Here is a 12,590-nt window from a genome sequence, read left to right as displayed (position 1 = left end):
GACTGCTAGCTTTTTCTAAAAGTTGGCCTATTTCTAGCGGCACTTTTCCATGTCGTATTCAGATACATTAAATATGAGATAGAAGTTCCCACTGTGGCTCAGCGGGTTAAAAACCCGACTAGTACCCATGAGGACGCAGGTTGGATCCCTTGCCTCACTCAGTGAGTTAAGGATCCAGGGTTGCTGTGGCTGTGGTATAGGCCAGCAGCTGCATCTCTGTTTGGACCTGGGAACTTCCATATGCCTTGGGCGTGGCCCTAAAGAGAGAGAGAGAGAGAGAGAGAGAGAGAGAGAGAGAGAGAAAGAGAGAGAGAGAGAATTCCACAAATAAGATGAACAGGAACTCCGCCACATGGTCTGCAGTAAGTACGGTGTCCTGCCTGCTTGTATATTCATTCACTGGACTGACTCTTGTTATGATACAGCGATGAGCCAAGATTAGAACTGCATTGAGTGGCAATTTTCCTTCCAGCATGTGGAAGTTCTTGGGCCAGGGATAGGACTAGTGCCACGGCAGCAACCCAAGCCACAGCAGTGACAACATCAGATCCTTAATCCACTGAGTCACCAGGGAGCTCTTACAACTGTTATTTTTTGTGCCTTCCTCTATCAGTAAGAGTCCTTGAGGGCAGGGACCATATCTTATTTCTTTTTGTATTGCCATTGTCCAGACTGGTGACAGATACTTGGTAGATACTCAGTATATATTTGATGAATAAATGATTGTTCTGATGCTAATGATTATACTTTCTCTTTATACCCAACAGGAAGAATATTTTTTACCACTGCACAAAATAAAATTCAAAGAAAACCCTTCCTAAAATAGAGCCCCAAATTCAAAGTTGATAGGACAGTGTATTTTCCCCTAGAGACTGAAAAATTAAATTTAATGAAATAATTTTTTTTTGATTTTTAAACATTAAGAAAACTTTTCTATGTCATGACTTTAAAGCAGTTCTTTGACCTCAAACAATATGATGTAGTGGCTCATGTTGTTTGATTTTTGATGTATTGTCCTGTACCATCTTGAAACTTATATATTTTCCATATTTCAAAGACCCATGGGCATTGGAAGCTGACGTAATCCCAGTTAACAAGCTAGAAGGCACTCACACTAACAGTTTAGTAGGTACAAGTTTATATGCCTATGGGCTACATTTTATTTCACTAAGGACAAGGTTTTACTTAGCACTTGAAAAAGAATGTGCTTGAATATCCATTAAAGAGTGAGTCAGCTGCAAATGTGATATTCAACTCTTCGCTCATGGAGAAGGCAGGTAAACACATTAATCAATGAGTAAGCAAAGGTTAGTCATATGGAGAATCTGAACACTGGGATGAATTTTCTGCTAGCAGTTTACCCTGTTTTCATAGCATACTCTTTAGTAGTTCGTTAAATTATGCAATGGCTCTGAACTATAATATTCTCTAGTTTGGGTCATAGAAATTGCCGCACAATTTGTTTTATATTGTACTCAAGACATCCTGCTGCTCGGTCTGGCTGCTGAACAAATACCTGAAAATGGAAGGATCCTGGGTTTCACAGGTTGCTTAAAATAATACCGATGCGGCTTGAGGGTGGATGTGGTAGTTTGCTGGTGATGCCAAAACAAAGTACCACAAACTGAGTAAAATAAACTGTGTGCTTTGAAAAAATAAAAATTGGCAGTCTAACAGTTCTGGAGGCTAGAAATCTGAAATCATGGTGTCAGCAGTGCTGGCCCCTTAGGAGGACTGGGAGGGAGAATCTGTTCTGTGCCTCTCCCCCAGCTTCTGGTGATGGCCAGAATCCTTGACCTTCCTTGGCTTGTAGATGCATGACTCCAATCTCTCTCTCTCTCCTTTAAAACCCTCTCTTCGCCTTCGTCAAATTACTTCCCATGTACATAATACATTAACTCTATCCCAACATCTTAAAGTCTTAACCCATTCCAACATCAACTTTAAGTCCAAAATATCATCTAAGTATAATCCACTAAAGTCCTTATTTAAAGCCCATAACTTATTTAAGTGATATATATGTATATAATCTTATTATATGCATCATTTAAACAAGTTATTGGTGAGACTCTGAGTATGGTCCATTTAGGGGCAAAACTCTTCCCTATCTGTAGACCTTTGAAACCTAGAGAAGACACAGTTATAGGACAGGCTTAAGATAGACATTCTATTCCAAAAGGGAAAACTTAGAGGGGAAAAAAAAAGATGAAAAGATGTCATTAGTCTAAAGTAAGTTCCTGACACAGCAGGGCAAATTTCACCAGGTTCCAGGGCCTGAGAATAATTCTGTGACTTGATGCTCTGCCCTTAAGCTCTGGGCAGCAGCCTCACCCTCTGGAAACAAGAAGGTGGCAACTGTGTCCCCTGGGCCTGTGCTTTCTGCACGCCTGGCTCTGCCCTTGGAGTCACACTTCCTTCCTTTTGTCCCATCTCTGTCCCTTTCAATCTAGGCCAGCAATGCCATGTTGATACACTTCTCAAAAACCTTTTCTGTTTGCTGTGGCTGTCAAGGGAATTCACAGCCTTTGACACGGGGTTTCTCCCAGATCCTTCCGGGATAACCCTATTCCTATTCCCGACTTTGCAGAGATGGTTGGTTGGATCCAAAGGCACATATTTAATCTATTTAGCCAGTGGTTGTTCAGCTGCAGCCTTGGCCCTGTTTCTAGGTCACGGTATCTAGCCAGACTGAGAATTTTCCTAATCACGAAGTACGGGTTACAGTTTGCTCAAGAATTCAGTCCTTAATTTATATCTTTACTCTCACATTTTAATATAAGCAGTAAGAATAAATCTGGCTTTATCCTCCACACTTTGCAAATTCTCTCAGCTAAATATAGAAGTGTATAGCTTATAAGTTCTACATTCCCCCCAACAGCAAAACACAATGCAAACAAATTTTCTGCCACCTTATAATGTGCATTGCTTTTCCTTCAGTGTCCAAGACGTTCATCGTTTTTTTCTAAGTCCTCATCAGAAGTGCCCTTAGTGTTCATATTTTTACCATCCTCTCTCAAAGGCAATCTAGGTGATTTTTTAAATCAAGGCTTACGAATTCTTCCAACGTCCACCCATTACCTAATTCCAAAGCTGCTTCTATGTGTTAGATATGTGTTACAGTAGCAATATTCCTGGTACCAAAATCTGCATTAGTTTCCTTGGGCTGCCAAAACAACTGGATAGTTACATACAACAGAAATGGATTGATTGTCTCATATTCCTGAAGATCCTAAGTCTGAAATCAAGATGCCCGCACTATTGGCTCCTTACAAGTGTTGTTGTGGCCCAAGCATGGGTTAGCAGGTAATTTCCAGACTCAGAGTGGGGCGAAGAGAAAGACAGTTTATTGAGATGGGAAATGCTGCTAGCACAGCGGGACGACTTCCTGATGCTCAGGGAGAGCTAATCCTGAGTGCGCAGTCAAGTCTGTGTTTACAGCCCAGGAACAAAAGCGAGAGGAGAGGTCTTACACTACATCCGCGGATTGGGCGGGGACGTATACTTTCCTATAGGGCTGGGGGGAGGAACGGCCCAAGTACCTTTCCTTATATGAGGCAGGAGCGGAGTAGGCCAGGTTGCTCAGGAGGGGCTCAAGAACTTTATAACAATTGCAGTGGGACAGAAGGGGCGATAAGGGTCCGAACTTTTATCCCGGCGACACTGACATCCTGAGACTCTATCTCACAAGTGTTCTGAGGGAGAATCAGTTTCACGCCTGTGTTCTCATTTCTGGTGACAGTTTGGGATCTCCGGTGTTCTGGTGTCATAAGTGCTCACTCCAACCTCTGTCTTTGTCTTCATATGGTGTTTGTTCTCCCTGTGTGTCTGTGTCTTCACGTGGTTTTCTCTCTTTTGGAAGGACACCGATCATATTGGGATAGGGTCCAGCCTAGTGTCTTCATTACATCTGGAATGATGTTATTTTAAAATATGTTCCCAGTTTCTGAAGGTCAGAACTTCAACCTATCTTTTTCTTTGTTATTTTTAAAAAATTTTTAAATGACTTTTATTTTTTCCATTATAGCTGGTTTACAGTAACTTCAACGTATCTTTTGAGGGGACACAATGAAACCCCAAACAGGGAGAGAACTATCAACTCTGAAATTACAGACAAAATTATGAGCTTTATGCTCATTTGAGGGGATTTTCTTGGCAAAAGTTCCCATTTCCTCTACTTTCATCAGACTCTAAAAGGGATCCATACCCCCAAACATTAAGCACCACAGTCTTTTGTTTTTTGTTTTTTGTTTTAAGAGACACAGTCTTAATGAAACAACATCGCAGGGAATGGCCAAAGAAGGGGCTGCCCTTGACAAAGTTCTGTAGCATTTTCTGAAAGCTGCTATGTGACTCCAGGATGAGTGTTGTATATCTAATTCATGATTCAAGAGTCTCTCCTCTGCTGACTGTGAAGAGCCAAGTAAGGGAAAGTGAAAGACCAACCAGACTCTTTAAAGTGCAGGGTGTGGCTTCAAATGCTTTGCCCTTCTTCCGTTCATGGCAAGCAATTATTCCTATTTCCTTATATATCTTCAAGAGAATATTCCAACTTCCTGACTTTATAATATGGATGCTGTGATATCTAACTCTATTGAAAAACTAATTTAAAAAATATTTAAAATTGCAGAATTTTTGTTGAATAGAAAGAAATGGTGTTTCATGAGCCCAGCCCAGCTTAATCTGGCTTACCTTTTTATTTATTTATTTTGTCTTTTTAGAGCTGCACCTATGGCATATGGAGGTTCCGAGGCTAGGGGTCCAATTGGAGCTGTGGCTGTCGGCCTATGCCAGAGCCACAACAATGTCAGATCTGAGCCACATCTGCGACCTACACCACAGCTCATGGCAACGCCGGATCCTTAACCCACTGAGCAAGGCCAAGGATTGAACCTGCAACCTCATGGTTCCTAGTCGGATTCATTTCCGCTGCGCCAGGACGGGAACTCCAATCTTGCTTCCCTTTTAAGTCACACATGTTGGGTGACAATTGTTCCGTTTCCACAGTATTGGTAGGTTCCAAGAGATTTATTGAAATTGCTGACTAAAAAATATGTATGCACAACCTAAAAGTTGAGAGTTTAAGTTTTTGGGGGGCGCAAAATGAGGACTTAGTCTGGGGAGGCGGCAGCTCAAGTAACCCTTAGAAAAGTGCTCTGCAGAGGCGATGGGGGAGCTAGGGTATATAGGCGTTTTGCAACAAAGGGCAGGTAGGAGGAAAAAATATTACTGCTAGTAATGGAAAACTAGGGATCTCAGGTTAAGGAATTCAGCACTTTTCTAGGTAGGGCAAGATGCAAGGTCTGGGCTCACTGATACCACTCCTTTGATATGCACCTCAGCTATCTGGGGCCAGTATCCCAGGTTTTCACATCCTGAGTTTCCTCAGGGCTCACCCTTGGGAGGGTGGGGCTGCGATCACTGATGACAGTGACATCTTTTGTTTACTGATATGGCAGGCAATATTTTATTTCTCAAAATAAATGCTTCGGTTTAAATGAGCATGAAACTTTACAAAAATATATGGCAGCCAGGCATCTAGGTATATGATTCGGAATAATTAGGCAGAGATTTATAAAATTCTGATTTCATACTAATTATGTCTCATGCCAATTACATTTTAGGTTCTAAGTAGCTAAGTAGCAATTAAGTTTGAAACGCGTATACTAAATGCAAATATCTGGTCCACTGACAACAATTTTAGCCTGATTTGAGCAATTTAACTGGCTTGGCGGTGGTAATGGTTAAACCAGTTGTTCATGTAGATAGTTAAAGTGTGTGCTAATTAGCATTGCAGATGACACTAACTCGTGAATTTGCTAGTACATTTAAATTGGGATTTAAATTCAAAGTGACCTGAATGCTTAAAGAAATGTTCTTTCAGAAATCGAGAGAAATTCAATAGATGTGAGTGCATGAGATGGCATGGTTGGCTAGAATGCATAGCTGACTCTGAGCTAGCTCCCTCCTGCCTCCCTTCAATCCATTCTATCCTTCAAGATTGCCTTTTCTCAAGCACAGCTCTGATCGTGTCAGTTTACTTCTCAAAAATCCTCAATGGCTCCCCATTGCTGAACACATTAGGAACAAACACCTCTTTCTAGCATTCAAGATCTCAACATTAATTTTTAAAACATACAATACAAGGTCCCCAGGTATTGGGAAATTAAATAATACATTTTTACTGACCCATGCTTCAAAAGAAATTATTGAAGGAAATTAGAAAATATTTTGAACTGAATGAAAACCTAAATATACCTTCTCAGAATTTTGGGGGTTTGGCTAAAGCACTGTAAAGTGAGAAATTTATGTCATTAAATGTTATATTAGAAAGGAAGAAAAGACTCAATTTGATAATATCATCTCCCACCTTGAGAAATTATAAAAGTAAGTCAAACCCAAGGCAACAAGAGGGCTAGTAAGAGTCTAGGCAAGAGCGAAGATCAATAAAATTGAAATTAGGAAAACAACAAATAGTATCAATGGAGCAAAAACTGTTCCTTTGAGAAGATCGAAGAAGCTGAAGTATCCGAGAATGTTTTAAAAAGCCTGTTACAGAGCAATGGCTTTGGATGCTGTCTTAGTCAGCTTAGGCTCCTCTAACAAGATGCCATAAACTGAATGACTTATGGATAACAGAACTTTATGTCTCATAGTTCTGAAGCCTAAAAGGATGAGATCATGGTGCTAGCATGTGGTTAGGGTCTGGTGAGACCCCCCTTCTAGGCTGCAGATTGCCAACTTCTCAGTATCCTTCTGTGGCAGAAAGAGAACCAGCCAGCCCTCTGGCCTCTTATAAGGGCGCCAGTCCCGTTCATGAGGTCTCCACATTCACCACCTCATTACCTCCCAAAGACCCCCTGTCCAAACACACACGGATTAGGGGGAGACACAAATATTCAGTCCAGTGCAGACATAGTTTAAAGTATATGAAACTGCATATAGAGAAAATGACATAAAACACAGAAGTTTGAAGACAGGACAAAATGATAGGATACTTAGAATCATAAATAGATAAGTGTCTTATAGTAGTAATTTGTAATTATTTAAAAATACAGAATAGTGAAACAAGATAATAACATGGAAAAATGTTAGGAGCACTTTTAGATTTGCAGGAGGAAAATGCGAGCCAATTTACTAAATGGTGTTGGTGAAAAATGGAATTGGGAAAGCTCTTAGTGCTTATTAACTCACCTTATTATTATTATTATTATTATTACTACTTTTTTCTTTTCTTGATGTACAATTTCACTTGCATCTTTTTTGGGTGATTATGCAAACCTATGCTTTCAAAATGGAAAAAAAAAGGATTATGAAATTATTCTATATTGTATGTATATATTTTACAACTGAAAAATCCATAGCAACGCCTTTGGATCAAAATCATTTGGTAAAACTCAGGGACTGATTAGTTTCAGAAAGTGGGCCATGGTCTAATAAAGAGAAAATGCATACATGAGGAAAGAGGTTATGTGGTTGTTCTTTAAAAAAAAGAAAGAAAAGCAAAGAAAAGGAAAGAAAAAAGAACGAAAAGGAACAAACAATACAGTGATAAGAAAATCCTAAGGTACACACACAATATTGAATCATATTAATGATCTCTAACGGCTTTGTTAGGGCAGTGTGTGAATGAAACCATTAAAAATAGTGGAATTGTTGAGTGCAGAAAATGAGCATGTGACAGACAGCTAACAACAAAACACATATACAGTAGAGAAGACTACCAAAATTACAGCACTTTTTATATGATATTTACTTTATGAAACACAATCATGTGTTAAGAAAACTGTGTGTTGGGAGTTTCCACTGTGGCACAGTGGGTTAAGGATCCTACTGCAGCCTCTCTGGTCACTGTGGAGGCTCCAGTTCTATCTCTGACCTGGGAACTTCCATATGCTGTGGGTGCAGCCAAAAAAAAAGGGGGGGGGAGAGAAAGAGTAAGAGAAACTTTATGTTCATAATAGTCTATGAAAGAAAATGATAAACATTCTAATGAAAATGCTGCGTCAATGCTAAGAAAATAAAAGTGCATTTTCAGGCACAACTTGAAATTAATGCAGTAATGACTGAAGAATGTATTTTTTAAATAACATGATTTATTTATTATGAGCTCTGACAAGAGAGATAAATAACACTCATAGTAATGAATGTGATAATTATAATTCCTTCTCCTCAAATTGCCTGTATACTGTCCTTCACAAAAATATTAGATCCAATCATATCATGGAAAATATGATTTAGATGTAAATCAATTTTCACTTTTAAAATACAAGTTAAGGAGTTCCCCTCATGGTGCAGCGGAAATGAATCCATCTAGGAACCATGACATTGTGGTTTGATCCCTGGGCTCAATGGGTTAAGGATTTGGCGTTGCCATGAGCTATGGTGTAAGTCGAAGATGCTACGGATCCTGAGTTGCTATGGCTGTGGTGTGGGCTGGCAGCTACAGCTCCGATTGGACCCCTAGCCTGGGAACCTCCATATGCCGCGGGTGTGGCCCTAAAAAGCCAAATAAAGAAATAAATAAACAAACAAAATACAAGTTGCTACTTTTTCTGGAGAGAGGGCTTTAAGGAGATAGATTCTTGTCTGTGCAGCATTGTCTTTGAAAGTGTGAGGGAAGTTGGATGACTACATACAGCTGACTAATTGGATAGCATTTTTTTTTTTTCTTTCTAGTCAAACAGGCAGTAGGCATGTCAGAGGCTGGGTAGAATCCAGCAAGAGGTTGATCAACTTTTTGCAAACAAACCATCTAGAGGATGTGTATTTATTTTTGGCAGTCAAAACCATATTTTAAAATATTTATAATTATAAAGGTAATTCATGTGTGTTTCCAAAATGTTGGAAATTTTTAAAACCACACATAAAATTAAGAAAGCACTTACATTTCCACTAGCAGAGAAATACCCAATGTTGCTATTTTGGTGTATATTCTCCTGGTTTTACGTAAGTATGTCTATATTAACATAAATGTGTCCCACAGACTTTCAATTCTGATTTTAATTTGATAAGATTAAAATTGGGGGGACATTTGTGTCACCTACATAATTTAGATTTAAAATTTGGAATATGAGACTTCTGCTTCTGGCCGCAATGGAGTAGCAGGAACTGAACTCCTACCCGATAAACCTAAAAATCCAGATAAAATTTATGAAACTGTTTTCAATTGACTGGACATCAGGCCGTGAAGGACAGTGATCTCTAAGAAAGAGAAAGCAAATGAAATAAGTCCTAAAATACTCCAGTTTATTGCCTGGGAAGATAATGCTCTATACCAGACAGTATCTGGTGGTAGACCAGCAGTCAAGCCACAGGACACCTGCCCTCTAGTGTCCCAAGAGCTAGGAACCGGTGGGAGGCAGCCTGAGCCGGAACAACACTTAGATCGCCTGCCTGCCTGCCTTCCATTTATGGTCACATCTGCGGCATATGGAAGTTCCCAGGCTAGGGGTCTAATTGGAGCTACAGCTTCTGGCCTGCACCACAGTCACAGCAATGCCAGAACCATGCCACATCTGTGACCTACACTACAGCTCATGGCCACACCAGATCCTTAACCCACTGAGCAAGGCCAGGGATCAAACCAGCATTCTCATGGATCCTAGTCAGGTTCATTACCACTGAGCCACGAGGGGGATTCCTGGATCGCCTTTCTTTTTTGGGGGGGTGGGGTGGGTATTTTCCTTTTAAAAATTTTATTATTATTTATTATACATACATATTTTTTTCTCACATTATTCTCCATCATGTTCCATTGTAAGTGACTATACAGCAGGATCTCATTGCTTATCCACTCCAAATGCAATAGTTTGCATCTATTAACCCCAGACTCTCAGTCCATCCCACTCCTTCCCACTCCCCCTTGGCAACCACAAGTCTGTTCTCCAAGTCCATGAGTTCCTGTTCTGTGGAAAGGTTCATGCGTACCATATATTAGATTCAAGGTATAAGTGATATCATATGGTATTTGTCTTTCACTTTCTGACTTTCTTTCTCACTTAGTATAAGAGTCTCTAGTTCCATCCATGGTGCTACAAATGGTATTATTTTGTTCTTTTTGATGGCTAAGTAGTGTTCCATTGTGTATATATACCACATCTTCTTCATCTGTCGATGAACTTTTGAGTTGTTTCCATGTCTTGGCTATTGTGAATAGTGCTGCAATGAACATACGGGTACATGTGTCTATTTCAAGGAAAGTTTTGTCTGGATATATGCCCAAGAGTGGTATTGCTGGGTCATACGGTAGTTCTATATTTAGTTTTCTGAGGTACCTCCATACTGTTTTCCATAGTGGTTGTACCAATTGACATCCCCATCAACAGTGTAGGAGGGTTCCCTTTTCTCCACACTCTAGCATTTGTTATTTGTGGACTTATTAATGATGGCCATTCTGAGTGGTGTGAGGTGGTACCTCAGAGTAGTTTTGATTTGCACTTCTCTAATAATTAGTGATGTTGAGCATTTCTTTCTTGTGCCTGTTGGCCATCTGTGTATCTTCTTTGGAGAAATGTCTATTCAGATGTTTTGCCCATTTTTCAGTTGGGTTGTTGGTTTTTTTGTTGTTGAGTTGTATAAGTTGTTTGTATGTTTTAGAGATTAAGCCCTTGTCTGTTGCATCATTTAAAACTATTTTCTCCCATTCCACAGGTTGTCTTTTTGGTTTTTTTTAAATGGTTTCCTTTGCTGTGCAAAAGCTTGTCAGTTCAATTAGGTCCCATCAGTTTTTTTTGCTTTTATTTCTGTTGCCTTGGGAGACTGACATAAGAAAACATTTGTAAGGTTGATGTCAGAGAACGTTTTGCCTATGTTCTCTTCTAGGAGTTTGATGGTATCTTATCTTACATTTAAGTCTTTAAGCCGTTTTGAGTTTATTTTTGTGCATGGTGTGAGGGTGTGTTCCAGTTTCCTTGATTAACATGTGGCTGTCCAGTTTTCCCAGCACGACTTACTGAAAAGACTGTCTTTTTCCCATTTTATATTCTTGCCTCCTTTATTGAAGATTAATTGACTGTAAGTGTCTGGGTTTATTTCTAGGTTCTCTATTCTGTTCCATTGGTCCATATGTCTGTTTTGGTACCAGTACCACACCGTCTTGATTACTGTGGCTTTGTAATATTGCTTGAAGTCTGGGAGAGTTATGCCTCCTGCTTGGTTTTTGTTCCTCGGGATTGCTTTGGAAGTTCTGGTCTTTTATGTTTCCATATAAATTTTTGGATTGTTTCTTATAGTTCTGTGAAAAATGTCGTGGGTAATTTGATAGGAATTTCATTGAATCTGTAGATTTCTTTGGGTAGTATGGCCATTTTTACATTAATTTTGCAACCCAGGAACATGGAATACCTTTCCATTTCTTTGAATCCTCTTTAATTTCCTTGACTAATGTTTTATAGTTCTCAGTATATAGGTCTTTCACCTCTTTGGTCAGGTTTATTCCTAGGTATTTAATTTTGGGGGGTGAGATTTTAAAAGGTATTGCATTTTTATATTCCTTTTCTAATATTTCATTGATAGTATACAGAAACGTAACCAATTTCTGAATGTTAATCTTATATTCTGCTACTTTTCTAAATCTGGTGATCAGTTCGAGTAGTTTTTGTGTGGAGTCCTTAGTGTTTTCTATATATAGTATCATGTCATCTTCATACAGCGAAAATTTTGCCTCTTCTCTTCCAATTCATTTATTTCTTTTGTTTGTCTGATTGCTATAGCTAGGACTTTCATTGGGATCACCTTTCAATGCATGTCCACACCCAGCCCTTCAGCTGCAGTCTCTGTGGCTCCCCCTCCTTGTGGCTGCACAGTGCCTTCCACTCTTCCTTGGTGGCCCTGGCCTGTCTCAACAGTCACCAACTCCACTCATCCAAATAGCCCCAGCTTCTACTAGGGGTACACGGCACCCAGGGGCAAACTCCCAGCCTCTAGCAGGCATCAAGACAGCTCCCAGCCCTGGGACACTGGCAAAGGTGCATTGGACCACTAGAGATGTCAAGAAATGTAGCTCACCCAAATGATGCAGGGGAGCAGCTGTGCTCTTCCTAATAGGACAAAGGAGTGACTCTAAGGTAGGGGGTAGTGTCTGGCATGTCACTGCTCCACTCCTCCAATTGACCTACCTACTTAGACTATGCTGAGACTTCCAGCTGGTCTCTAGGATTCCCAGACCTCCCAAGCCTATTCAAGCACCCAGCACCACCCACCCAGGTTCTCCAGCATCTCTCTTTCTTGACACTAAACTCTAGACTCGGAGAGCCCTGACCCCCAGCCTGCCTGGGTCTCTCTGGACTGGTTTTGTACCTGGTCTTTCTCCAGGACTCTGGCAAGTGCTCTCCCAGGATGCTCTCAGTGAGACTCACTGACTGAAAGTATCCTATCTGGTCTCCTTCCCTGGCTCCTGGACATCCTGGTTGAATCCTTGCTTCTCAAAGTAAAGGGGAAGGAGTTCCTGTCACACATCAGAAACAAATCTGACTAGGATCCATGAGGATGCAGGTTCGATCCATGGCCTCACTCAGTAGGTAAGGATCTGGCATTGCTGTGAGGTGTGGTGTAGGGCTCAGATGTGGCGTGGATACCATGTTGCTGTGGCT

The 12,590-nt window shown here is 40.4% G+C and overlaps 1 long non-coding RNA gene across 2 annotated transcripts in view; it reads right to left on the bottom strand.

The window, feature by feature from the left end:
• Positions 1–12,590, bottom strand: part of LOC102158351 (uncharacterized) — a 758,918-nt gene that overhangs the window by 117,302 nt on the left and 629,026 nt on the right. Inside the window, exon 10 of one of the 2 annotated variants that reach the window (XR_014835889.1) lies at positions 2,757–3,907. The exons of the other annotated variant lie outside the window; for it this stretch is intronic. This is a non-coding gene — a long non-coding RNA (uncharacterized LOC102158351). Of the gene's footprint in view, positions 1–2,756; positions 3,908–12,590 lie in introns of those variants that run through there. 2 annotated transcript variants of the gene reach the window in all.

Source organism: Sus scrofa, chromosome X, assembly GCF_054392235.1.
Source record: "Sus scrofa isolate SSC_HxYL_T2T_F1_AM1 chromosome X, Sscrofa_HxYL_maternal_Yorkshire_Landrace_v2.0, whole genome shotgun sequence".
Lineage (NCBI taxonomy): Eukaryota > Metazoa > Chordata > Mammalia > Artiodactyla > Suidae > Sus > Sus scrofa.
Note: the sequence above shows the minus strand (reverse complement) of the source record. Positions and strands in the feature narration are given on the sequence as shown.